The sequence below is a fragment of the Festucalex cinctus genome, chromosome 20 (genome assembly GCF_051991245.1).
Source record: "Festucalex cinctus isolate MCC-2025b chromosome 20, RoL_Fcin_1.0, whole genome shotgun sequence".
In the NCBI taxonomy this organism is placed as follows: domain Eukaryota; kingdom Metazoa; phylum Chordata; class Actinopteri; order Syngnathiformes; family Syngnathidae; genus Festucalex; species Festucalex cinctus.
This window is the reverse complement of record NC_135430.1, coordinates 21,546,568-21,571,532: the sequence shown is the minus strand read 5'-3', so window position 1 is coordinate 21,571,532 and position 24,965 is coordinate 21,546,568. Positions and strand designations below refer to the sequence as shown.

Genomic DNA, 24,965 nt, shown 5'->3' with positions numbered 1-24,965 from the left:
TTGGCATGACATGGCCTCACGCTTTCAGCAGAGCTGGGCACCTCCGTCTTTACATGGGCCCGTCAACTGACAGATGCCCACCTTTTGGCGAGCGCTTCCGCATTTTCGCCGATTGCTTAATGACTTGAAGCCTCGTAAAATGACACATACTGTGCAGGACTGTCTGTACTGACCTGGATCGATGGACGTAAAGCTGCTTCAGTTGGTGCTCAGCCTTGTGTCGCATCATAAAACACCCGCTGAAAATGCAGACGCACTCGCCGAAATAGGGAGCAGTCAATTTGTGGGCGATGAGCGCTAATATTTATAGTCTTGTTTTTTTGTAAAACAAATATCCCCCAAAAAAAAGGACATTTATTGACTGCTCCGACTTAGGAGAAAGAAAATTAACAAGAAAATCTGCGCAATAACGTGGTAATAGCCGTTATCAAGGGTAAGAAAAGCAACTATTCAAACATGTCCATAATGGTCATTGATGGACCATTTCCTGACAGAATGAGGCGGGTGGGCGACACCCCCACAACGGGACAAACAAAATGGCAAAAACTTGGTCTGGTCTGCTTTTGTCTCAGCCTTTTGGAAGGAGAGAAAAACAGGGTGTGAAAATGAGTGAGCAAGAGAAAAGACGCTCAGTATGAGGTGTGTTATTCAGCCTCGCCACGGGGAGGCCAAGACAACCGGGAGAGTCTACCCATTGTCCACACATGCCACACACACATTCATGCATGATTGAGAACTAGCAGGCTGTGCTGTAGCAAGGTCCAATATGTTACAGCGTTCACCCAAGGAAAGTGAAAATGAGTGCAAATTTAGGTGATTTTCTCGCGCTCTCGCTCGCTCGCCGCCTCACACGTACCCAGTCACCTTCGACCGTGATGGGTATTCATTCCGCATCTCGCTCTATATGCCAGACCGGAGAAACACTCATCTGGAATTACTTTTTTGCGCAACTTGCTTACATTTCTCATTCAAAGTTAGGGGTCATTCTTCAACTATGTTCTGTGATGGCCTGGAAACTTTTGGAAAACGGAGCACGTTCTGATGGAATATTTTTCTTCAGCGTGTGGAGGAACAACTTGGCTTTGTCGTCGAGATGAAATTAGAATTGAAGCATGATTACATGCAATTCGGAATTCTCTGTCATTGACTTGTCGGGAAATATAAGCAACAGTAGTGACGATGGCGTGAATCCAAGTTTTGGCGTTGATGGAAAGGCCGTCGGGCCCACGTTGATGTCTGTCGTCCCTCAGCAGAACTTATTGTTCCTCTCTGGGGAGGCAAGGGGGTGTCACTTATTAGGGACACAATCGTTGCAAGGGTGATTCTGAACAAAATCCAAACCAATTGTTGGCTCACTGTACCTGCACCCTGAACAGTCTCAATCAATCAAATCAACCAATCGATCACATCCTTGAGTTTTTGCGTTCCCTGTGGAACACAAGAGACACTTGGCTTTCATGTGTCCCGGATAAAGACCAGAATACCAGAAAACCCGTGAAAAGTGAGGGAACGCTGTATTGTCCATCCATTATCTGAACAGATTTTACAATAACACTTTATGTATCAAAAGTCCTAGTGGCATTGGTACTTGGTATTGGTGTTGGTCACTACCCAAGAGTTGAGTACTCGTACTGGTATTGGTATCAAACATCCCTACTCCTGTAGTCAAAAGATTTTTAACAGTGACCAAAGGATTCCTCATTAAATTTGAAAAGCTATATTGATTTTACGTTTCTCTTGAAGGTAAAATCGACATGTGGGAAAGTGCATTGGTTTAAATAATAAATTGCAAATTGACACAGAGATTGTGTAACACTGAATGGAAATCATTATTAAAGTGCCATGTCTAATATTTTGCACACAGTGTTTATTAGTAAAGTGGGGGTCCTAATTTTAGCTGTCTGCATGCATGTATCATATTAAAAAAAAAATAAAAAAAAACAGCCTCGTCTCCATATATTCTATCGCTGCTCTGTACCGAGTACAAAGTGAAGACATGTAACGCATCTGTTTGCTTTGAAAGGGAAAAGTTGATAAGATTTGGTAATGATTCAAAGAGTGACTGTCGAAACTGCCGTCATTTGTTCTTCATGTCGCACCTCGCAGTCTTGCAAATCAAAACTCCAAACCGGAGGCTCACCATTTTGTCTCCAGGCATTTTGATCATTTTGCTTCATCCTTCAAAGGCAGTACATATTGTTCAAATGCGTCGCCGGTGCTTGTGACACTTGGGGGAGAACGACGTATGGCGCACTGATGAAGGTGTTCGCCGTTGTTAGAGTAAAAACGTGTCTGTTTGTTCTCCTGTTCCTGTTTTGCTTTCGCTCCCTGCTAGGTGGTCAGATGTTTATACAATATGTAAACGTGAACTTTTATCAGGAAGTAGTCAGTTTTTATGAACTCAAGAAAACAAAAGTAAAGCACGAGGCATCCATGCAAAGCCAACATAGACGGTAGCAACACACCAACCATCCAAATAGCTTGAAACAAAGTCTGTCTAAAATGCACACGATTGCCCTGTTAAAAATACAATTCTGTCATTTCATTCAATTAAGGTAAATTGTTCACAGGAAGGATGGCAAAACCCTGCTGAACGATAACAGATTGGTCCATCACATTACAGGAAAAAGAAAATGTAACTACTCCAAGCCGAGTTCTTATTATTTCACATCACTAAAAATGATGCACTGCATTTGGCTGGCCAAATGTTCCATAATGTGCTTCAGTGTAATGTGTTCATTACGGGATGATTTGTGAGCGATGGAAATGAGGAGAGGAAATCATGTTCAGACTGAAGTGAGAAAAAAATGGCCATGTCAATCTTATCGAAATTGTCAAGAATCAGGAGATGCGTGTGTGTATTTGTCTATATATATATATATATATATATATATATATATAATATATATATATTATGCACACGTCCACCTCAAAATTTAGCAGTAATAATTTTAATAATAATGCATATATTTGTGGAGACTGGGCTCAAGTTGTATTTTATCATTTTAAAAATGTGCAAAAAAGTTACTTCATGTTAAAGATTAGATCGCTCTTACTATGAAAAGGAAAAAAATGCACTGAGCTGTCTTGGTTACAAATAATTTTATGAGTTACTGTATTATAGAATCACTGTATCGACTAAAACATGCAGCCATATTTGTATTACCCGTAGTTTCACATTTTTTTTCCGCTTTTATGTGAACAAGAGTATGAAAACTTAAAAATATATATATTGTACATTTAGAACAGATATAAAATTTGCGATAAATCGTGAGTTAACTATTTAAGTCATGTGATTAATTAGGATTAAAAACATACTAGTGGTGTATATTCTAAATCTGTACACCTGCAGACTTGATTACAAAGCATACTATAACTATGTTGCTGTGCCACTGCCATGCATGCATCCAGGAGCGCTTCCATCGGGCCGGGCGCCATTTGACCTTTAACCTTGAAATCTCCAGTCCGGTTTAATGAACCACCCCTTTCGCACCTCAGAATATGTTACCGTGGAAACATAGGCTCCCCCCGCAACTCTCATAATGCGGTAGAATTTGCCCATCCATGTCAAATTCCGTCTCGAAGCAAGCCGGTGACCTCCAAGGAGATGTTTGCATGCAATCTGACGGCGTTGCTCCCACATAAATGTTTTTCTCACGTTGGGACGTCTTCAGGTTCAATACAACATTTGGTGACCTATGCAAAAACACAGCACGAGCCACTTCTCTGTAGGACACAATATGAATGCATTTCTATGTAAATGCAGTCGCCCGACCCATTTGTTTACATGAGCTAGCACATAACAACACTCGAGAGAAGACGCCATATTTTAAATTCAAAGGGTGCGCTGGCTTATTAATGCGATCGATTCATTGTCCTAAAATGGTGCCTGCCGTTACGAATTGCGTTTAAGAGCACATTGGTGATGATCGTAATCATAATGCTAATATCTGCAGCCACACGACTTTTTATTTGCATATTACAGCGATTCATATTACAGTCCACATTAAGATAGAGGCCATTAAAGTCAAGGCAAACTAAATGTTAGTGAAATAGAGTTAACAGTGTATGGATTGTCCGTGTCCAGCTATTGGAGGGGAGGAAGCAATCGTCTCTTTTAATCAATGTGAGTAATATTTGTGTCCATGAGCTGGGGACCGGCCGCATTATCATGTCAAGTTACAAATTAAAATGCCTGGCCGCTAACAGGCTGGGGATTTAAATGGGCCATCATGGCCATCTAAGTGTTCTAATGACATTTTTCTCCCTGCCAGACAATTAATTCTATCAATCTGCATAACCTTTCCCAAAGCTCACGAACCAATGGCATTTTGATGGTTGAAAATGAATGGAGTCCGGCGACAAAACGATGCACAGGCAATCATGACATTATTTAACAAATGTATAATTGGATTTTGATGCCTGGGTGTCTGCCTCTAGAGCAACAGCTCTGGCTAATTCAATAGGCTAAATGTAATCACGAGAAACACTCTGCAATCACCGTTGCATTAGAATGCTCGTGGCCGTCGTGTAAACACGGCCATGACGCTCTTTGCCGTTTATCCGTCTCCGCCTCCCCTTTATTTCCATCGCGGCTCAAGACATTCTTTCATGCGCCGTTTCATGAAAGTTGAGGTTGAGTTCCCTTTTGGACCTCGAGTGAATTCGCCAAAAGCAATTTGGCAGAAAGCTCGCACTTGGAGACACATGAACTGCTCGCCTCCTCGCTTTTCATAAATTAGGGGTGTAAGGCTTCCATCAGACGGGCTCTCTGAGGGATTGGGAAGGTGCTAAGCGCATCTGCCTTTAAGGGAGGTGGGGAAGAAAAAAACAGACTAATTCATTAAGCATTGATCAAGCCAAATGACAGCAAAGTGCTTCGACATTTAGCGGGCAAATAACTGACAAATTGGCACGCGGATTTTGTACATTTCCAACTCTTTAATGGCTAAAGTACGCAGCAAAAAGGCAATAAAACTCTTTGCAGACAAGCAGATGAACCCACAGCCAGCCCATTACGCTGACCACTCCTTGTGGCTAAATACCCTTAATGTCTTAAACTGTGGGCAAGGGCTGCTCTAATGCTGCATTTTGGTGAGTGTTTCTTACTTTTTTTCATCAAAATTACATGTCTTATTTGATTCTCTTAAATGCAGTTTGTAATAGGAGCCCCATTATGCAGCGCGCCAATGAAGCCATTACGAAGGGTCAAGCTGAAAGTACCTGAGTATGTGTTTGAGTGAATGTGCTTCATCTTAGGAAGGCCTAATATCATTTGGATCAACACTGCACCCTTTTCCCGCCTGCGAGATGAATACCGAGATGACCTCATTATTGTATTATCATGCCTTGGCCTGCAGGGCTTAGCACGCGCGTATCACGCAAGCGTATCAAATATACAACTGACGTAGACACATAAACATTCCAGACATTTGACTGCTGCCTGTATATTTTTAACAGGTTTAGCTTTTTGGCCCGGCTTCAGTTCAATGTGTTTTGTGGTGTCAGTCAAGGCAGGAATGCAACTCAAGCACTGACACAAATATAATATGTATCTTGATAAACTGCCAATGAAATAATATAGATTTGTATAAAGCAACTCCAGATGCAATGTGTCACTTGAGTTGAGAGGAGAGAGAGCTAAATGTCTTTCCAAATGCAGCCAACTACTGGACCTTCTGAAGTTTTTGATGGGGTGACCAGATTGTCAAAATGAAATACGGGACACTACAATTATGCTGAAAATCAAATATACAATCAAGTATGACCAAATTTAATCTTCATCAACAGGGTGCGGAAGACGGATGACTTGCGCAGAATCCCCGGTTGTGTTATTATTTTAGCTAATGCTAAACGCTAACTTGATTGCCAGTTCAACAGCGCTAAACAAAGTCCATCCAAACTCTTTTGCTCAGTCCTGTAGTGATGCAGTAATCCAGCGGTTTTACGATTAACCGTGGTTTTTAAACATCAGGATTATCTAACCGCAGCCGTTCAACAACACCGCTTATTTTCACTTTACAACAGCTCTTCTGTTTCCACATGGTCCATTTAGCAGGCGCACAACAACACAGGGTTCAGCTTTGAACGCGCGGGGAGAGTTGCGTACCCGACGGCTGGGTTACACCAAAATCTGAAACCGTTGCACCCCTACAGTCCAGTCCCGCATTGTAACTTTCGAAATATACCACCAAAAAAAGCTCGGCTTCGGTTGGGTCTGATCAACGACCGCTGTATTAGGCTAGTAGGACTATGTTTCCCATGATTCTTAGACACAGAAGCAGGAAGTAGTTTTAATTCCAGTATGATGAAAACACACCTTCTAGGAATTTTATGCGGGCGACAATGAGAATGCAAACATTAAGGTGAAACTAAATATAGGAAGCAATTAACCAGATGAATTTTCATTTTATTGGTTTATCATACGAATCGCTATAACTGTGTGATTGTCATATTCATTGCAAGAAACGGGACCTTCATAATCGCGGGACAAAACAATTGGGTTGGCGAAATCGGCCGGGACCGGGACACAAGGCTCAAGACCATGGACTGTCCCAGTCAAAACGTAATGTGTGCTCACCCTGTTTTTGGTGCTTTGTTTTACTCCTGTGAGAGTTGGCTGAGACCTGAAGAACTTTTGATAAGAATTGGAGATGTAATAGAGGATAAAACAGTGATAATGTAATGCCACAAATGACTGGCGCATCCTTCGCCATTAATTGAGGCATCAAAAATATGAACGTATTATCTCCATATTTATTTGTTCGGCTTTCTGTCTTGATGCTCTTTTTTTCTACTTGCGTTGCCTGTCCTCATTTTTCTCTCACAGTTGGCAACAAGCATCTCCCCATTTCTCGAAGTCAAGCCCAGCTGATTGATTTTGTCTGTGAGAACATCTGATAGCCGCACAAAGGGATTCTAAAACAATACCTCTTCAAGCAGCGGCTCAGGAGAGGTGGTAATGATTTACAACCTGTGGAGACTCAACAACTCGTGTGTCTCCCTCGTGTTTCATCTTCTCGTGTCATAGCCACTGATGGGCCGATGCCCTTGGCCTCTTTCTGATAGTCCAATGTAGTTTTTAAGGCATTCCGGAAGTTGGAGTTTTGTTTTTAACTTGTCATAGCAAGCTTGGTGAAGCCTGATTCTGAATCAGTCAACTCACGTTTGAATCTGGGCTACATTCAAATCCGCAGTTGTGATGTTGGTCATCCCAGGAGTCGTGCAACCACCGTTTGAATTTAAATAGTTACATATATGTCGCACAAATATTGTGTGTGTAACTGAGACTGATTTGTATCACATCTATTATAGTGCTAGGAATCAAATCATCTTTTGTGAGAGATGCACACCAGGTATAAATCAATTTGATGTTGCTGATTATTTGTTGTTCTCTGAGTTGTATTAACTTAAATAGTTTGGGCTTCGGAGAGCTTTTAAGTTGCTAAATATTGATAAACACGGCGAAAGCTACAGCCATACCATATAGAATCGAACCGAATCATTTCACCGTCATCGTAAAATAAAACCACAACTATGAGATTTTGGTTGAGTTGGAGTTACAAATGCTTAGGAATGTTTTGATAGCATTGTGATAAAACACCTGGAGTATATTATAGCAACAGCCTTAAGAACACTTGTAAAATTGAAAGTGTTTTATATTATTTTTTGCCTCTCGCTTAGCTTTACGATATAGCAAACATATTTTAGAAACATCAGCAGATGCTATTGTTGAATAAACGTGTCATTGTGCAAGTATGCTTAATGTTGGCTGATCACGCAAGGTTTTGACCAGACCAGACCATACTGCTGTTCCTCACTCTTTATAATTGATGTGGTTATAATTTAGTAAGACTCAAATATCAGCCAAAGAAAAAAAGGCTTAATGCATCAGCTCAGTTCCAGACTCCCTCCCACTTTGACTTGCTTTTATTTGAAAAAGGAACCCCACTGTTTGAGTGCAGCAGAGGGGAAAAATAGCTTTGAAAAGTTACTTTGAGAAATCTAATGGCACTTAGACGCTGCTCTTACAGAACATTGTTGACACCATGTGAAAAGTAGGCTGTCAAAAGACAATGTTGCAACTGAAATCCCAACGTTCTTGCTCTAAATGACGCAAATAAGACAGAGGGGAATGATTAATATGATTGCATGAGAAATGATTGCAGGATTGATTGATGTGTGTCCTCTTTAGAAAAAAAAAGAAGATACAAATAATGTATTTTGCGTCACAAGCAAGGGAGCAAAAAAGTAAAAGTTTGAGCGAAAAGTACCCGAAGAAGTTGGTGCAATATTGACTGTGCCATGTGTGATGTGTGTGACTTCAAGGCTACAATTACTTTGAGCTTTTTTTTTCTTTTTTTTCAAGACTGATACCTGCTCATGTTAAGAGCAGCGTCTTACCTCCGGAGAGGAAGAATTCATATTTTGTGAAACTAAAGAATTGGCAAACACTGCACACCTTCAAAGGGAACTATGAAACAATGGAATAGCTTCCTTCTTATTCATGTCATGGGGATTTAATTCCTCTATTGTTGGTGACAGGCCCTACTGGGAAGGTCTAAGAGACTTTTTGGACCCCACTGGACATTCTTAAACAGGGACCAATCAGAATGCATAATAACAAGCTGAGCACTCATTCCAGAGCAGCAGGGATTTTGGTATCGGGATGATCTCCCTTCTTCAGAGAGTCCTGGAGACATCCTGGATGTGTTTTTTTTTTTTTTTTTTTTTTTTTTTTCATGAGAGACCATTTTGTTCGCTGCAGCTGTTTCCTTGCATCTCCTAAATGACAGCTTTGCCATCGCCATTAACATGCATGCCACTGAAGCAAGTATTATAGTTTAATTCCTACCATGAAAAGCTTCCAGAAGGCATAAAAAGGAAGGCACGCTACAGAAGAGCGGCTGCAAAGACAAGACAAGCTCTGGAGGCCTCATTGCTTGTGTGTTGCGTCGACTTAATGGCAAATGGATGTAATTCGAATTTCAGGCGAGGCAGCAAGATCTTATCTCGCAGATAAATGAATTAATATTTTACACTTCAGCTGGATTTTTCTACCCCCCCCTCCCCTTCTGCAAGAAGGCTAAAGTTGAAGGGAGAGTCAAGTAAATTAAGAAAGAGAGAATATGAGAGAAATAAGGGCTCGGGATGTGAACTTGCCTAATGTTATTCAGAGGCAGCGAGTCATGTAAGAGAAAAGGATCTTTTCTTGTACCAGTCAAGGACATTATCTGCTCCTGCTAGCAGTTATTAGCATTAGCATTTATATATTCAATGCAATTTTGAGGTCTGGTGATACTCGGAGGGGTCAGGAGAGAAACGCGAAATGAGGATATAAAAAGGTCTTTTTCTCTGTGCGCAATTGGCACTGAGCGGGACAGCATAAGCAATGAGATAGAACACAAGGACATTTCATGCTGGAAATCAGAGCTCCAATTCTGCCCCATTAAGAGGCCAAACCTTAAAACAAAGCCAAAATTGATCCGGTGCGATTAAAGAATGGAAAATGACATGCCGAATTAATAGGTGCATCCGTGATTAATGTCCCTCATGTTAGATGTATCATAAAATGTATATGCGTAATTCACAGGTTTGAATAATTGAAGAGTAGCTGTTAAATTGCGCTGTGTATGAAAGAAAATGTGTGTGCGTGTTAATGGGTTACCCCTCGGCATCAGCGGACCAAAGGTCATTCACTTAAGCACCGCATTTGAAGCCATCTCATCAAAAAGGAAATAAAAGACAATGACAGTGATTGCTTCCTTTTTCGCAACTGAAAACCTTTTGATCTACATTATTCACACGTATTCTCATTGCCTACGCAAGCACCTTGTCCAAAGACAATAGACCGTCCTTCCTGACACCGGCATGATGAGATGTCACGGGCACCGTGTTCAAGCGAGATGTGCATTAAAAGCCCTTAAAAAACAAGATGAGCCTCCTCTGCGGGACAAAAACGAACGTAAAAAGCTTTAATTCTGCGATGTGGAGCAGCAACAGAAAGAGAATGAGGAGTGACCTATGAATCTTTTATTCACATTTATATTTCAGTTTAGCGTTACATATCGCCTCAGTAACACGTCTGTTCTTTATGCTGATGGACTTCCAAGATTTTATCCTTTCGGTACATTTTCTCTCACAGGAGATGTTTAAGAAATTGACTACAGAGGATGCTCAAGTGAAATGGTCCGCATGATGGAGAGTTTTGACTTTTGATCAGGTGTTTAATAATAAAAAAAGATGGACTGCACTGTCAAAAAAAAAAAAAAAAAACGAAGAAGAGAACACAAACTGCAGTTTTCACTAAAATTAACTGTTGCTAATTTTGTCCACAACCACTGAAATGACATTTTGGCTGTTAGTCATGATTTGATACAAAAAAAAATAAAAATCTGATTACTCTGCAATGAGGTGATAATAAATGGGAATATTTTCACAATGTACAGTAAATATTCTGACCCATTGTTATTTATAGCATATCGGACCACGGGCATGCTGGTTTTAGCCCTCTTTAGATCAAATTTGGGTTTACGTGGCACCTGAATTAATAAGCTTGACATCCGTGGTCGGACTGGACTTACAAAAAATAATAATAATAATCATCATTTCAATCAGGACGGCTGGTCACCCTTCTACAAATGATCCCACCTTTGCGACTTTGGAGGTTCCACCGTATTTGCGAGTCTCACCGCAATTGTCTTTTCGGAAGTGTAATGGGGTCTCTGGAAGGGGCTAATTGTAACAATTTGCACGCAAACTCGTGTCCTATCCAGCCAGCGTGCAGTTGTATTGAGTGGTAGGGGGCAGAGGAGAAGGGGACGGAACACAGCGAGGTGGGGGGGGAGGCAAGTCCTCTCTCTGCCGAGGCTGACTTTGAGATTGTTATTATCATTTTCAAAGCATCAAAAGCTTTCTCTGGCGCTTTCTCTCGCTCTCTCGCCATCCAAGCTTAAAGAGATGAAAGTTTGCCTTTGTTCCATCCCCTGCTACATTACCTCTATGCATTAGGCCTCCTCTTTATCCGTGAAATTACCTTTTAGCTTTCTCATTCAGCGCAGGCAGCCTGCATGCGACGAGATGGCTCGCACTTTTTACACCGCATCACATCAGCGAACCCCGCCCCCTCCGTCGCCCCATGCGCACGCACCCCCTCGTGCATCTCCCCTCCACTGAGATTGGTGCATTTGCAGTTTGATTTTGTCTTACACCACTCCCCCCTCTCTCGACTGTATTTATCTCCCTCGGCATCCGTGGCGAAATGATCTGGTTAGTGTCATTCTTTTCTGTTTCGATCTGTCTCCAAAGCAAACACGAGGACGTGTTTTTGGCACAATCATGCAGATGACTCTGATGGTTTGCGAAACGCTTCGCCGGCGCCTGCTGCCGCTCAGAGGGCCATTTAGCCCCTCTTAAGGTTTCTTTGAAGCTGACAGGAAGCACTCAAAGTGAGAGCGGCAGTGCTGTCGTCATACTGAGATGCCGCTCTTTCTATCTGTCGGTCGGTCCGAATGTTTGTCCTCCCGTCACTATAGCTGCAATAGGCCAACTTAGTAAATTCCAAGGTCCATTTTCAAGTGTCAGAATGTGCATTATAACAATATCGAGGCAGTGCACGGCAATGAGTTGCCTTCATTATGAAGTCAACACATAACATAACCCGAAAGAAAGGATTCTCTCAATGGATGACAAGGCCATGCTTTAAATATAAAATTAAATAAAATAAAATAAAATAAAATAAAAGGCTTCCATCCTGATTCAAATAGTAACAAAGCAAAATCAGTTCCTGCAAAAAAGAAATCATTGAATGGCAAATTTAAAATGTAAAAAAGTTAAAATTATACAAAAGCTACCGTATTTTCCGCACTATAAGGCGCACCTAAAAGCCTTAAATTTTTTTCAAAAGCTGATCACGCGCCTTATAATCCAGTGCGCCTTATATATGGATCAATATTGAGCCGCAACAGGTCTCGCTGTCAAGACGCTATCGGTGACGTGCAGAACGAAATATCGTGTCATCTGACCCGCCCAGCTTCCCAAAGATAAGAATCGATACAATTTAAAAAGCAGTGGTAAAACGGATTTTTCGAACAGTAAAGTGCTATACCAAAGTGCAAAGGGATGTGCAAACTAAAACCCGAGAAGGATCACAGAATTTACAAAAAATAAATACACAATAATAAATAAATGCTTACAGTAGTGCAAAGAGAATCAGTTAAAACAAGCGTGCAATCATGCCACAAGTTGAAGTAAATAAACAAGACTCGTTTTCAATTGTGATTCAATTATATTTGCATGATTGCTGTGATTGTGATAATGACTAGCAACAAAGCTTATATGTTTGTTTCTTTGGCATTTCGACGTGACAATAGCATCTCTAAGCATTCACGCGCAATTTTTTGAAGGCTTTGCAATCTTTACTTCTCCATACAATTTTAATCAATGCGTGCCCGGTGTGTTTTGGCAAAGCCGTACACATAAGTGAAGTTTCTTTCCATGTTCATAAACTCATCTCCAAAGAAGCACTTACTGTGGCCATTGTTTGGCCCCAGGACAGAATTAATATATAAACGAGCAAAAGTGTATATTTGCAGGGACGCTGGAGATCCACATAGACGGAGATACACGCACAAATTCTACACAGCCGGAATGACTCTTGCAGACTAATGTAATTAATAGCTTTTTATCCATGTAGAATTTGAAATGAAGATGTAAATTGTTCGTTTAACATCGCCATAGGACATGGAGGCTTCTGCTGTCAAAGTCAATTACAGACTCAGCATAGTTCCAGACTTTATGAAAACCTAATCAAGATGTGTGTGCGTGTGTCTGAACACTGGCCTGCCAGCTTTTCCACATGCATGCGCGTGTCGTGTGTTGTACATTGTTTCTGAGCAGTTTTTGCTGATATAAAAATATCTACACGGCACATCTCATCAGAGATAAGAGTTACTTCTGATTCAACTTCTTGCGTCGGAAGAGGGTGATAATCTTTACCAAAAAAAAAAAAAAAAACGAATTCCGCTGGGGCTATTCAATTGAAGTCAGTCTTTGTATTGGAAGTTGAACTTTTTGCACTGCGCGTTCACCGTTGACACCTGTTCTCTTTACAATATGTGTGCATGATGGATCATTTCACTGACGTCAACATCAGAAGGCAAAAGTGGACACTGACGTGTAAAAACAGCATTTTTTTAGATGCCCTCAACTTGAAGTAGGTCGTATTGGGAAAGTATGAAAAAGATATTTATATAAAATGTACAAATTAGATCAGTGTCGTCCAAACTACGGCCCTCAAAATAATATTTGGCGTGGCCCACATCACCATTTTTAGTTCATGTTTTCGTCAAATGGGGCATGAAAAGTGTGCGTATCAACTATTACAAGTCCATGTCTATAACTATGACTACAAATTTGGTTTTATGTCTAAATATGGTCAACAATATTGCAGAGTTGCCAGTCATTTTTTTTAAATATATTTTCGAAAAACAATTGAAAAAATCAACAAACAATGAGAGTCCAGTTGCCTCTATTCAACCTTAATGAATTAGCATGAACAGAATGACTGAGAATTTACACGGATATAAAGAAAACAATGTTTAGATTTTATTTTTATTTTATTTTTTTTACATTGAGAAAACAGTTGTGCTAGTCATGTTGTAGTATGCTAACAATATAATTAAGGTGAGTAAAGCTAATAAACAAAAGTGTTTTCCTCCACTTTCTGTTTCTTGGATCAAGAGTCCTACAAAATTTATTTTCTACAAATTTCTCAAGTTACTACAAATTTGGGAAAAAAAAAACAAATATTAATCATCCAACTTTTGGTACAAAACGGGAAAATGTTTTAGCATTTAAAAAATAGAAACACTATAATTATGTAAGATCTTTTTAGACCAAACAGAATTTATAATAATATGTATGTATGTATTTATTTATTTATTTATTTATCTATTTATTTATTTATTTTTGTTGACCGCTTATTCCTCACAAGGGCTGCGGGGGGTGCTGGAGCCTATCTCAGCTGGCTTTGGGCAGTAGGCGGGGCACACCCTGGACTGGTTGCCAGTCAATGGCAGAAGTTTTTACAATTTTTAATAAATTAAATGTGAAAAAATTCCAACACCCCTAAAGTAGGACTACCTTCCCAGTACACAAATAAACAAGCGTCTAAAGTCTCAGTATATTGTTGTGAAAGCATATTAAATATATATGTTTTATTTTTGTCCATTTTTCAATGTATTCTGCACTTCAAACCTGCTGTGACTGACATAATAAAGTCACTAAATTGGAAAAAAAAATAAAAAATCTTGTAAACACATTTTAAAGCTCTAAAAACAAGTTGTTTTCCATCTTCCTCTCTACACTATTTAGCAATACAGACAGTGGAATATCTCATCAAACTTTCCAACACAACATGTCACGCAAGCAGACAAATGCCAGAAATTCTGTTGACAGAACTCAAATAGTCAAAAACGAGCTCATCGAAGTAACGCATGCAGGCGGAGGTTTGCTTGCGCGGAAAGTCATTTATAAACGCCCAGAGTAGCCATTCATGCTCAATGATTTAGGACTTTCAAAACACATTTCTAGCTCATTTGAATAATAATGGTCATAAAAAGCATTGCCCGAGGCGCTGCGAGCATACATCAAGCGACAACAAATGCCTTCTGAAGTTGTCGAAAGGCCTGCAAACAGCAAAACAATTAGGACACCCAACTTCATTTGCAAAGGGGATACGTTTGTGCGTTCCTGCATGCTCATTTTAATGAGTTTGAAGGAAGCGCCGTCTTGTCGTGATTGATTGACGAGAGCCAGGCGCACAGTTCAAGGTTAGACAGGTCTTTTTTTTTTTTCCCCACAATATACAGAAACATTAAAAGCCCATCTTGCTTTTCCCGGCTTCTTCAAGCCTGACTTAATCACACCAGGTAGCTGATGATGAGACTCCACACAAGGATGGATCAAACGAAGCCATCCACTTAAAGCAGATGACCTCATGATTGCCTTACATCAAAACTAGCACGCAATTAGAGATGAGTAGTGTTCATCAGGCTGCCTTCGCTTTGTACGGAGGCTTTTCATTGTCCAGCGCACTTAGCAGCAAACATCATTGAAAGGGAATCAAGAGACAAGTACAATTACATTGTTTTTGTATCTGGGGAGAAAAAAAGGAGAGGAGGATCTACCTTGTCTAAGACATTTGTAAGCTACTTCAAAAATATAACTCCACAATTTCACGAGAGAATTAATGCTGCATCAGGCCACAATGGCTTGTTTACGATGTAGGTGGGTAATGTTGAGCAACTTTCAGGTGTAATTTGTTTTGATTTCTCAGCTAATACCCTCTGATCTGGTTTTGTTAGCCGATTAGCTTCATTAGATTCCAGGGGGATGAATTAATGCTGCAAAATAGCACAATACGTCACTTTACATGGTAAGAGTTTTTGAGACAAACGTGTCTGATTTGTTTATTCTAATTCTGAAGGAGCATGAACAAAAGCAACATGATTACAAAACAAATGCTAATGAGAATATAAATACATAAAATTCAGATGCGGGCACTTCCATCTGTCTCAGGTGCTCACTTTTTCGGCAAGTGCTTTATGACACAAAGCCTCGAAAATATACAGACTGAAGCAGGTTTTCGTCCGTCGAACCAGGTTATTACAGACGGCGCTTCTCATTCTGCGTATTGTTCTCATACTTTGCGTCATAAAGCGCTCACCGAAAAGGTGGGCATCAGACAATGATGGGCCGAACAACCTTTTGTGGTACTAGAAATTAGAAAAGAGAAGAATAGAAAATTGCCATTAATTTCATGCAATTCAGAAAAGACATTATATTGGAATATAAGTCATAATATTACATGTGGTGTACCGCAGGGGTCTATCTTGGGACCCAAGCATTTTTTTTTTTTTTTTTTTTTTTAAATTATGTATCAAAAGTACTAGGGGTATCAGTATCGGTTGACTACTCGTTATGATAGAGTTCTGAAAATAAGTGGTATTGAGAATCTTATAAACAAATAGAAGATAATCGAAAATAAGGATAACATCATCATCAAAAATTGCAATTAATTCTGTGCATTTTTAAGGAAAATTGCCATACTGGGATATTGTAAAACTATCTCTTTTTTTATGCATTGTCTATCAGTATTTTTTTCTGAAAAAAAATGTTTGTTGTGTAAAAGTAGTTGTGGTTGAAGAGTTGTGTGAGTCCTCATACTGCTTTCGGTCTGAAAAAAAGTGATATCAAACATCCCTAATCATCATCATCATTTGAATTAGAAATGGACTTGTTTCAAGATGAGATATAATTTTTCTTTGTGCGTTCCCTCAAAATTAGTAGGATCGCATTGTCAATCAAATCTTCTTTATATTGAATTAGAAATGTATACGAAATTTCCTGTACTTGATCTTCTAAAACAAAGTTGTATGGCTTCTTGTCCAACACTTGTTTACGCTCACAGCTTTTTTTTAGGGAGCGTCAATAACTGAAACTTGAACAACATTTGAACTAATTGTTCGCGCACATGTTGCGATTGTTTGTTGTATGTCATCTCTCGCAGCTCTGCTTGCTGTGGCATTCAATAGGAAATCCTAAGCAATCATTATGCCCTGTCCGTGTTTATGCTTAGCAGGGAGCGGTAGATAATGAGAAAAGGACAAGGCAAAATCTAATGATGAAAAGAAACTCAAACGCGCTTACATAAACTTTCTTGTCTAGTGCGGACTTTTAAAAAGTCTTTGAACTTGAGTCAAATAATTGTTCTCCCTGTTCCGCAACCTGCCATACACGCCGTCCTCAATGATTGTTTTTCGTTCTGTGCGTGTAAAACTGACGATGGACACATTTCCGAGCGCCACCGGAGACGATCGTGCACATAAAAAGACGCAGCACGTGCTCATAGGGCCGCTTAGGTGGCGCTGGCACAAACAAACACGTGAGCTCACATGACGGCCGGGAAAAGAGCTCGCAGCAAAACAATGCAAAATGAAACGGGATTAATATTTAAATAGATCATTTGCAAGATTGGTATAATTAGCGGCTCATATTCATGTATTCACTTGAGGGGATATCACGTTGAAACATGTCTACTTATTCAAATGGGATGCAACATGTCACCGGGCGCACGTATGCAAATGCACATATGCCACTAATTACGCGGCGCCTGTCACGGAGCGACAGAGGCTCGCCGCAAAAAAATGTTCAAAGTTGCCTATGAACTGTTCAACCAGGCTGCTCAGGTCTAATTAAAACACGCGCGTCCCCCAGGCCTTATCAAAGCACGGCACAAATATGTACATTTCAAATGGAGGAGAATTAGCGAAATAAAGGACCTCCGACGTGCTCACAAACTTTATTTCTGATAGTCTGGGATTCGAGACGACTTTGACCTGAGGCGGGGGACTATTATTTTGACATCTCCTCCCCTGGCACAGCACTAAATGTGACACCGTCGGAATGGAAGTCTGTTTTGATGGTGACTTTATTTATTTCATTTTATTTTTAATGAGAGCTAATGCTTTGATTCACATTCACCCAGCGGGTTTGTCTCTCGGCATACTCTGATCTATACGTGATTTAGTCATTTTAATGAGAAATTATTGGATTCTTCACCTGGCTATCTCAAGTTTTAGTCTCACCGAGAAGACCGTTTTAACGTCGTTGATGTTGTGGGAAAGAAAGACCCAATAAACTTGACATGATCTAAATATAAATACGTACCAACTACACGTGACACCTGACAGTTAATATATTTTTAGTTTACAGTTCAACCTCTAAAATCTTGCCAATGTTCTTGATAGTTTGTTCGAAATTGAAATCAAATTGTCTGCCGCACATTCCAAAAACGCGCATGTTAAGTTCATTGAGGGCTCTAAATTATCGACCCAAATTCTGCTGAGATACATCTCACCTGCGACCTTTATACAGACAAACGGGGTAAAGGATGGATAATACGCTCTGCTCTTGCATTATATGTTATTATATAATATTTGAACTTTCTTAACTGTCACAAAAGAGTACAAGTTAAAAATAGCAGAATATACTAAATGAATATAAAATGGTACAAAACCCTTTAAGCTAACTTAATGCATTTTATTTATCAATTTGTAAAAAAAATAAACCTGTTGTCTTTGTTATGAGGTAGGTTAAGTTGAGCCATCGTGTGATCCTGCAACTTTATGATCCCGTTTTAAAGAACTGCCGAAAGGGAAAAAGATGGATTCTTCAGCAAAAGTAATTATTGTACGCTTATTTTCTGCTACAAAAACGCTAAATAATATGTTTCGTTAGCTATTTACAAACAGGAAACAAAGGGCTGTGCTCCACCCATTGCTAGCTAAAATGTGTCATTTCCCGTATGTCATTTTTCGTGCGCCAGTACGTGAATGTTGACGTTTGACACAAAATATAAAAGATGAAATAGTGAATAATACAGAAAGCTGTTTAAGTAGCTGATGTGTCATCTCCTCAAAATTCGCTTGAGTGAAAAACGTACTCACTACAGCTTTCAACAACAAATTATACAACTTAGGAGACATTAAACTAAGAAGACGATAGGCCCCATTGTACAGTAAGTGGTTTCTACACCTTGCTGTGGTATTTTTGTTTTCTTCATAATACGGTTAGCATTTTTACAGTTGAATCAACAGTGCAGCTTAAATCATCACCTTGTCTATTTTGGTTGCCTTTTTGTCCTTTCCATTCATCAGCACAGATTACTTTTGAAGACGTATTTCACACGTTTCATAAATACGTACTGTAAACATTTTCAAATGAGCCTCTCAGCCCAAATGTAAAAAAAAAAAAAGCCAAAACAATTTGAGTCATTTCTCTAAAAGCTGACAGGAGTAATACAATAATAAAAGCTGCAGTCGAAAATAATTGCCGCAAAGGACATTTTGTGTCTCACTCGCTTGCATTCCAAAATGTATCAATTTGTGTTAACATAAATTTGCATCTGCTCGCACAAACACAAAAGGGCAGCATGGAGAGGAGCTCCGTGTGCCGAGCTGTCCATGAAGCCCGTCTGCGCCGGGAAAATAAATGTATGCAGGCTCAAATCAAAGTCATGTTGCACACTGTAATCTTTCTCCATTAAGGATGTCACTTTTTTGCAATCGTTTTGCAATTGCCGCCTAATATCTTTTACCACTCCACTGCAGGGGTTGGTGAGCTTTTGTCAGCACGTGCACACGCATGCACACACGCCCGTTCATCAAACAGTGCGAAGCTATCCTGCGAAGGACTCGCTCATGTGTGTCGTTCAAATAGAAGATGAGAAATCCCTTGATTAGGATCGGAAGTCATGTGTGGTCAAATTAGCTTCTTTTTTTTTTTGAAAATGACTATATATGCTCTTATCCACCAAATGTTTAAATTGAACCTGTTGCATCCAGCTGTTGGGCAACTGGACCACTTCTAGTTGGCAAAAAGAGAAAAGAAAGAATCATTAGTTACTTGAAGTGTCTTGTGACTGCATTATCACATTATGGCCTATTGATGCGGCTGTCAATGAGGAAATTGCAGCCTGTGTCAGTCCTGTGATGGATTTCCGCCTGATTGCTCAACATGGAAAATGGACAATCCAGAGCGAACCCATTCCTCTTTGATTGTCAGCAACTGACAATAGACAGATAATACTTTCAAGAGGATGTTTCAGGTACATCAGATGATTCCAGCTCTGAGTGACGCTCATGTTTGTGAATAACTGTCTCATTTATTTATGACAAACACTTTTAAAATCAACTATTTGGAAAATGGTAGTGTTAGAAAGCCAAGATTGGCATCGAGATGAGTCAAAAAATATCACAAGTGCTTCATGAAGCTTCATTTTCCCGTCACTAGTTAGTTATATGCATCCTAGAAGTTCATATATTATTGTAGTGGGCAGGATCTTGGTTTAAATGAATACTTGACTTATTTAGCCATTTTTGGCAGTCAAACATTAATATTTTTCCCATAATAAATTTGATATTTTCATTATTTTTCATGTACAATTCGTACCTTTAAAAAGACATTTTGCAACTTGCTGTCGACTGAAAATGACATCACAAGGGCTCAGGTAACCAATCACAGCTCAGCTTGTGAATGTCACATGACCAAACCTAGAAAACAGTTGAGCAGTGATTGGTTACCTGAACCCTTGTGATGTCATTTTCAGTCGACAGCAAGTTGCAAAATGTCTTTTTAAAGGGACTAATGAAACTACGTGAAAAATAATGAAAGTGTCAAATTAACAATTTGTTTATTTATAGACAATATATTAACTTTTTATTGCTAGAATGGGCTAAATAAGTGAAGTATCCCTTTAAATTGCGGCTACCAAGTGTTTCATGAAGCTTCATTTTCCCATGAAGCTTCATGAAACACTCGCAATGTTTTTTTTTTTACTCCTCTAGATGGTGCTCTGGGTTTAAAGATACAGTGTAGTAATTTCCCACTGGTGTCTTTAAACCAAGAGTGTCATTTCGAAAAGTAAGAAAGATCACAAGTGCTTCATGACGCTTCGTTTTCCCATATGTATCACAACAAATGTTACGATACAACTGCTCCTATGATAGCACCTCATTTATGTTGCTTATTTTATGCAAGATTTATTTAAGTAATATCTCAAAAATGAGCAGATTTTTTTTATTTTATTTTTTTCATAATAGATTGCCCAGGTATGACTATTGAAGTGAACATTATCTGGCCACACTGATGATACCTCATTGGCATAAATATCATTTGGTTTGTAACAATCTCCATGAAGATAAGTAGAGATATAAGATGAAGGTATATCACTTTTTTTATGATTGTTTCATGCTGTTTATTGTGTAAAAATGGTCGTATTCGAGCACCATTATTACTGTTATTGCACAAACACAGCCCACCTACATGAAGCCGTCCGGCATCCATTTTGTCGTATTGACCGAGGTCCATAGGCTGTAATTTCAAGTTGTAGTGACACCGCAGGGTCCGGAATATTCTTTGGATTGAATATGCTTTGGATGAAGCACCATGAAAACATTGGACGAGTAAAAAGGTAAAGGTTTCCTCGATGCAGATGGAGCGATCTGAAATCAAGCCTCCCATATTCTGCCCTCCCCTTCCTCACGCGCACCCCCATCTCAATTGTGTCCCTCGCCTCTGGCAAATGGGAATCATTTGTTTGCGTGAACTTGCCATAACCTGCAGTGCGTGAGACACTTATCATTCAGTGGCGGGGCTCCTTCGTCCTCCTTCGTTATAATACCTCATCTATTCTCTTGCCCCTTTCTTTACCGCCTTTCAATATCTATTGTTTTCTTTTTTTTTTTAAATATGACTGATCTCTGCTTTCATTGAAAATGGAACCCGTAAAGCGCTTCATAAAGGTCAAGAGGTCGTTTATGTCCTCATATCCAGGACATCCGATGGAGGGGAATGTTGCTTAAAAACAAACATTTGACGCATTTTGAACTCAAAATGTGCTTTTGTTGTTGTTTATTTGCTTTTTTTGGCAGCACAGTAGCTGAGCAGTTAGCAGGTTTTCCCACACTTTAAAAACAAACATGCACGTTAAACAAAGCAGGATCCTTACATGTTGTGTACATTGAGAGTGAAGAGCATTCATTCATTCATTCATTCATTCATTCATTCTCTACATGGCTATACCATCTACTAACATGAAAGAATCTTTTATTGTATCTATATTATTTTTATCTAACTATTTATTTAGTTATTCGAAAAAACTTGATGCAACCTAATGTGATTTGGACCGCCAGTGTTAACCAATTCATCGAAATCAGCCATATTTGTTGTTTATGTTCGCTTTGAATGCTTTGAGGTTGGAACTGTAAGATTCCAAGTTACATATGTCCGACTTCCCACCTTGCTGCAATGCAACATAATCCTTCCATCCATTTTCTTGATCGCTTATTCCTCACTAGGGTCGCGGGGGGGGTGCTGGTGCCTACCTCAGCTGGTTCTGGGCAGTTTTCTTGTTCTTTTTTACGGTATATATTATGATATATTGAACAATGTAAGTGAGCGAGTAACGTTTCCCCATTTTGTCAGTGATGTCTCTGAATAACAACACGCACGATTGTGGCTTTCTATGACAAATTTGCTGATCCAAATTGCATTGCGGTGCCTTTGTGAGTGCGATTGTAGTTTTGAATGTAAAGCAATGGGAACATTATGCAGTATTTTCTTTGGCACGTTTTGATCATCATAAAAACAGAAGCAATGAATCGCTTGCTGGTGGTCAAAGGTCATCTGCTCTTCTTATACCTAAATGAAGTCCTATCTAGCTGACTATTATGGTTTTGTATAAATGAGTGCCCATTTTTCTCAATTCGTTCACTTCCTGCCTTAATCCCAGTACCCCCCCCATGCCTGGCTTTTCAACCCCCACCACCAATCTCCTTCCCCATGTAATTTCAGGGTGCACAGGACTGTTTTCATTACGCCACCACTCATCTTATCGTCCACCCTGTCATCTCCTCTGTCTCCTGTCTTTTTTTCTTTCTTTTTTTTTTTTTTATATGCCTTTATTCTAACAAGTCTGCGTCTCGGAAGCCGGCAGCGGGTCCGCCCCTTTTTCATTTCCCTAATGTTCCCCACCAGACACACCCTTGCCTCCCCCTAACCCCTAATTTCATTCCCCTAACCTGGTCGCCATCATCATCATGATGTACGGCACACAACCCAGAAACCCCCTCCCCTCCCCTCGCTCACTGTGTGTGTATGTGGTGGCTTGTGTTTTTCAATGGCCTTTTTGGTCTGCTGTATATCTGTACGAAAAAACAGAAACAAAAAAAAAAAGGAAGGGGGGAAAGATGGACAGAAAGAGAGGAAGCAGTCGTTGGGGCCGCCGAGGTGAGCCCCGAATCTTCTTGCTTGCTTTAATCCCTCATTTATGTGAACTCAGCTTTGGAAATGAAGCTGTCACTGTATTTGACTTCCTTTCAGCCAGCCGCCGGTATAATCACAAACCACACGCACACGCGTCAGGCAGACAAAAATCGCTCCGGAGAGGTGGAAATTCATTCCTGAGGTAGAAGCAGGAGGCTCACCTTGTCTCCTGCTCGGGGAATCTTCGGATATGTTGGAGACAGAGAGGAATTATGGGTAAATGCAGTGCTGAGGAATTGATAGGCTACAATCTGTGACTTTAATCTGAGTTCGGTGACACATGCCATTCATTTCAGACCAATATTCTGTAGTGGCACATATCCTATGGAGTCTTTTTACTCATTTTGAAATGGAAAAACTATGCATGCTGTATTATGTATCATAAAGTGCTAATGTATTAGCTTCTTATGTGATAAGATTTGGCTGCATTTGCATTCACTGGCTTGTTTTTAACAGTATATGATCATATATTACCACAATTTCTCTTTTAAAATAATAATTGTTCCTAATTTTGATTGCTAATTTAACTCAGAATGCGCATTGAAAGACATACAGTGCATTATTATAACGGCCATGGAAAGGGTCAGCCTGTAATGTCATGAAGCAAAGACTTGCACTGCCATCTAGTGGTTATGTGGAAGTACTCAAAAGCTGGTGACAAAAAGAAATGTGAATGCGGTGCGTCAAAAAACCACCACCCACATATTAAATATATTTACATCGTTGTATTTGTTGTATTTAACTTTTTCTGAATTTGAACAGCGACGAAGTCAAATTAAAAAATAAATACATCATGAAGAGAAAGCTTTCTATAGATTTTTTACTTACATTATTTAGTTGATATTACACTTCACAAAATGAGCATATAGTTACAGATAATGGTGCATACAACCAAAAAAACAGTCTATTTTTTCATCATTTTCTTAACCGTCTATTTGTACAGAATCACAGGCTCGTTAACAAAAACAACAAACTCAAGGTTTTAAAAATGAAATATCCCTGTCCCTCTTCTACTCCTCCATCCCTATATCTTGACATCCCCCCTTCGTCATCCCGCTCAGGTGAAGCCGCCATCACGGCGGCGTGCGATAGCGTGCTGTGGGAAGGTGTGAGGAAGAGCCTCTCAGATGAGATATGTGACTGGCATGCTAACGCGCAGTTTTATCTGCGGAAGAAGAGGGCGACCAGGCCCCCCCCCCCCCCTCGTGTCTCCACACTGTGCCTTTGATTAAAGTTCCTTGGCTATACACTCGTCCAAAAAAAACACACAGTGTGCACACAAATAAATTGCAGCATATACATGTGCGCCTTGCTCCATTGTGGTTTGGTGTTATTTTGACCTGAGCCAGGCAGCGTGTCCATTATGGAGTTGATATGGAGGATTTGGCCAGTGTAAATAACCTGAGTGGGTTTTTTGTTTTTTTTTCACAACAATATACAAAGAAGAGCTCTCAGTTTTATCCCCTGGCCTCATCCGCAGCGTGTGAAACCACACACATACACAGTGCACACTCCGACAATAGGATTTATGTACAAACATATTTCAAAGTCCAGCTTGTCCAGTCGAGCTCAGTTTCAGCTGGAAATGAATGTTTTACATTGCAGCACATCGCCTGGATGTGTGTCTTCTCAAATAAATGATGGAGGGAAACGAGTTAGGATTTTGGATGAACATCATCATCATCCAGCAGTCAGTTTTCAATAGTCTGGGAACAAACTTTATATCGCTGAGCGATGGAAGCGCGCGAGGAAATGATGACTTTCTTGGAGAAGTAATGGGCAAACATGCTTTGGTGTTATTGCACATGGGAAAAAAAAAACACATCCTAAATATATTTGTATCAACATATTTCTGCGGATATCCTTGTAGAAGTAAATAAAGTAAAAGTCTTCCATTTTTGTGAGTAAAAATTCACATTTCTTGCGACAGCAAAGGATCCTATACATTGGACGGAAACCATTTTCTTTTTCTGTCAAGTTACCCTTTGCTTACTTTTAATTAAAAAAAAAAAAAAAAGTATAGATAATAATCATTATGTGTACACATGATGCATTAATGAATATATTCAACCATATAT

At 39.8% G+C, this 24,965-nt stretch overlaps 1 protein-coding gene across 1 annotated transcript in view; it reads left to right on the top strand.

The window, feature by feature from the left end:
* The window catches only part of LOC144009098 (uncharacterized), a 268,151-nt gene that overhangs the window by 109,820 nt on the left and 133,366 nt on the right, over nucleotides 1-24,965 (top strand). The window lies entirely within an intron of this gene.